Below are 4,411 nucleotides of genomic sequence, written 5' to 3' on the forward strand. Positions count from 1 at the left end.
AAGTCATCTATCTAGTTAATATAATCTTATTATATAGATATATCTATGTATTGGTATATAGATAGACATGAATAATATATAGATAAGTACTGTAGTAGAAAACTCAGGCAAGAGCAGGACGAAACATGAAACATCTTGCCCCGATCTTGACAGCAGCACTGAGAGGCAACAGACTCACTGGAGAGGAAGCAGGACCGTAAGCATTGTTTAGAAACACAACAAACAGCCTGGAAGGTCAGAAGGCCAGCCTCTTCTACAGCAAGGAGGCAGGAAGCCAGCTGTACACACAGGGCACTTCCCAGATGGGGTCAGCTTTGGGAGGCCCCACTAGAGGCTGAACCGATGTTCTCTGGGTCTAGGAGAAACCTTTGCTCTGTTAAACCTGGCCCAGAAGGATGGCCACACCTGTCCCAGATCTGTCTCCCCAGCTTCTATGAGGTTAACTGAAAGCAGATGTGTTAAACTGGCCCAGTTTTTATGCTGCTATCCAGGAGAAGCCTCAGTTTCCCTGTGTGAAGCTTTGAGGGACTTCAGTTGTAGTGTCTGTGCTAGATCAAAAGAAAAGAATCTCAAAGGCACATTGTCAACATTTATGAAGAGGGAAATTAATTTAATATCAGCACACTAGGAACAGAGACAGAGAGGCCCAGTAACTTTCCAAGTGCATCTTCAGGGTCCTGGCCCAAGGTCACAGTGTAAGTGGAGGACTGGAGTGTCTTCGGCACAGTGGTTTAAAAGTTCCAGGAGATAAGTTTCTTCTCTGGCTGGTCCAGGCTTTAATCTTTCTCTTCTTCCAGAATGAGAGTCCTGGGGAAACTGCAATTTCTTCCGGTCCATTGTTTGAACAGTCTGACGGAGAAATGGAAGCACACAGTGTCTCTTTAGAACATCATCCTCTCTGCCAGCCTGGATCTACCAGGGACATTTAGATAACGATACAATTTATGAGGCTTTTTTTTTTCTTCAAGGAAGTCTTCCTTGAGAGCTTACACTAGAATGTTCTTCTCAGGCGTTGGGTCTATTAGTGCCCCCTCCCAAGTCCATGTGCACTCAGAGCCTATGAATGTGATCTCATGGGAAGCACTCAGATGCAAAGGGAGATACACTCATACTGGATCAGAGAGCTAAACCCCATATGACTAATGTCTTCATAGAAGGAGGACAAGGTGCAGAGACCAAGTGGCTGCAGAATGTTTAGCTCTAGGGGAATATATACACCGTACTCTCTCCTTCAAAGTCTTGGGGATCATCCAAGAGGAGAGGACTAAAAGGAAGAGCCAGGGATGGTAGCTACACGGAAACATCTGGGCATCAGAGTGGCTGCACATATGAACTCACAGTGACTGTGACAACATGAACAATACCCATGCAAACTCAAGCCAGACCAAATCCCAGGATGGAGACATGAAGTGGGCACAGAGTTCAGTCTTTAACAGAGGGGCTACTGGCAATAACTAGCTGCTAGGAAAAGGGTCAATTTGCCCCAACATTTGCTCTAAGAATGCAGCACCTAATAAATTGACTCCACTCCAGTGGAAGGCTACTCAGTCAAGACTAGAATTGACCTTGACAAAAGGCAGCAAAAATTGCCCTTGACAAAATTGGTTGTGAAAGGAAGGGGGTGGAGCTGAAAAGAGTTGGGTAAAGGAAGGCAAGTATAATCAAGACACATTGTATGATACTTTAAAGTGTGTGTGTGTGTGTGTGTGTGTGTGTGTGTGTGATACATAAATGTCAAACAAAAGCTAAAAGGTACCTAGAAACATCCAAAATTGTTCTCTAATTCCCATAAACACACACACCTACTTGCATATGCATTTGAACCCACATCTACAAACACATACATAAATATACACATACATATCTACACCCTTAGAGATACCAAGGGCTACTGATGGTCGAAGAGACACAGAAGGACTCTTCCTCTCTTACAATCTTTAGCAAATGCACAGCCACACTGGCTCCTTGATTTAGAACCACAGCCAACAGCACTGCAAGACCATAATTCTCTGTTGCTTGAAGCTATCCAGTTCAGGGTAAGTGACAGCAACTCTAAGACATGAACCCCTATACAGTGTCATCTTTTCACATATTTTCTTCCATTTTTCAAAATAACTGTTACATACAAATTACTGGAAAATAATGTGTTGTATAACAATGCTTACTAGTCTAAACAACTAATAGCAGTTCCCTTAGAAGATTCTATATAGTCCCAAGCAGTTTATCAAATATACAGTAAGAATTTTAAAGGACAGAATACTTTGCAGTAGCCTGGTTCTTAAGTAAAGGCATCTCAGTGGTTACCTAGGTCAGTGTTTGCATGCCAGTTGGCCTTAGGTGCGTGGCATGGGATTTTCTACTGTGTAAATTATCCAAACTGGTGGGATTTTTTTTTTAGAAGCAGACTGTCAACAAATAGCACCAAAGTAGGAACCAGAAACACTCATTTTTGAATCTCTGAGTTCCCTTGGAATCTTGCACACGTCTCTCCAATCTCCCTAGTTTCTAGGTTCCTTGACTGTTAAAGGAAGTGATAAGGGATGGGGCAGCTTCTTGTTTAGTTCTAACCTTCTGTGGTTTTATGATTCTATTACAGATGAATAGTTCAAGGTTGGTGCTCTCAGATCCCCGTTCATGATTTACATCCTTGGGTCCAATCAACAGTGGACTGGAAATGTTTCCTATACAGTGCATTAGTAGTAAATATATACAGACAGTCTTTTTCCTTGTCCTTATCCCCCAATAATGAAGTATAGCAACTATATGAACAGACCTTATCTCATAATAGGTCTTCAAAGCAATTGAGAGATGAGTTAAAGTATTCATGAGGACTATGCAAATGCTTGTTATACAGGGGACTTCAGCACATATGGATTTTGATAACTGACGAAGTCCCGGAGCTAATGCTCCATAGATCCTGAGGAACAAGTTTTATTTAACCTAAAGCCAAAAGCTTTGGTCACTGCTATGCACAGCAACTCAATCTGCCACTGGCAACAGAAAATGCAATTCAAGGATGCAGACAGGGCATGCTGCTGGGTCCTTGATAGCTTCTACAGAAAGAATTTCAGCGTGAGTCAGAGCGTTCATCGAGTCAGCAGAAAAGGGAGAGCCAGTTGGAGAGACTCACGTGCAGGCATCAGGACAGGAATGTGCCAAACAGAAGACATTCCCAGGGTTCAGCTAGGTGGAAACAGAAACCAGAACCAGGAGATGAGGGGGGCCCTTTCTTCCTTGTGTCTCTAATTCCTAGCAAGCTATCTATCCTATGTCGAGTCCCTCTTGTGGGACTCGGATACCTTAAACTTCAGGGCTGACCACGGCTGAATATTAGCCTTTCTGAAGTCAGGGTGCTGAACTGGGACACTGACCTTGACTCTCCAGGAGCCGAAAGTCACCTACCTGATGGAAGAGAGGCAGAATGTGAGAAGGTCGGATTTTGAGGAATAGAATGTCGTCACTCCATGGGATTCTGGGAGCAATGGTATAATTTTCTGATACAGTGGACTGTGTAAACAATAAAGTATTTCACAGATTGTTATGCCTACACTCAAGAGCAACAGCCAAAACAAAGGATCTTTTTCCACATCCAGAGCATGAGAATCATGAATGCTAACCAGTCACTAAGAGTTCTTGCTATTCTTGGAGAAGAACCAGGTTTAGTCCTCAGAACATACAGTGGCTCACAACTGTCTAGAACTGAAGTTCCAGGGAATCAAACACCCTCTTCTGACCTGTGTGGGCACCATGGTGCATGTGATGCACAGACATGCCTGCATGCAACACACTCATACACACTAAATAACATTGGTAAAATTATTATTTTGTCTATATGTTTTGTCTGCAGGAGTGTCTGTGCACCACACCCATGCAGTGAGTGACCTTGGAGGCTATAAGGGGGCACCGGGTCCCCTGGAACTGTTACAAACAACTGTGAGCAACCATGTGGGTGCTGGGTGGTCCAAACCCAGGTAGTCTGGAAAAATCAGCTCATGATCTTAACCAGTGAGCCATCACTCCAGCCCAAAATTCAATCTTTAAAGTGTGTGTGTTGGGGCGGGGGGGCGGACAAAACAGAGTATGCATAGTTCCAGTTTAACATACCAGTCAAGGGTATAGCTATCCTGAGCTTTTGTCCCCACCGGCAAGAATACACTCAGGACAACCAGAATCTTCTGCAGCAAAAGCTTTATTGCTTACTTCTTCAGGAGCTTTTGCGTCCCTCTTGACCAGCAAGCAAGACGCAACCACAGGTTCTTCTTAAAGCAGTTTACTCAGGCAGCTACTCTTTACAAAATCCCCTTCCAATTCCCCCTAGCCTCTCTGGGTATCTCCACTTTGTTTTTTCCCCACTCAAGCCACAACCACGCCCCCACCAATCACCACAGGTCACAGCACCTCACCAGGCAGG

At 44.0% G+C, this 4,411-nt stretch overlaps 1 long non-coding RNA gene across 1 annotated transcript in view; it reads right to left on the reverse strand.

Annotated features, from left to right (window-relative positions):
- Positions 1–4,254: 4,254 nt before the first annotated feature.
- LOC110309258 overlaps positions 4,255–4,411 on the reverse strand; it is a 341-nt gene continuing 184 nt past the window's right edge. The window contains exon 2 of the long non-coding RNA XR_002379679.2: positions 4,255–4,398. This is a non-coding gene — a long non-coding RNA (uncharacterized LOC110309258). The remainder of the gene's footprint in view (positions 4,399–4,411) is intronic.

The sequence above is a fragment of the Mus caroli genome, chromosome 14 (assembly GCF_900094665.2).
Source record: "Mus caroli chromosome 14, CAROLI_EIJ_v1.1, whole genome shotgun sequence".
In the NCBI taxonomy this organism is placed as follows: domain Eukaryota; kingdom Metazoa; phylum Chordata; class Mammalia; order Rodentia; family Muridae; genus Mus; species Mus caroli.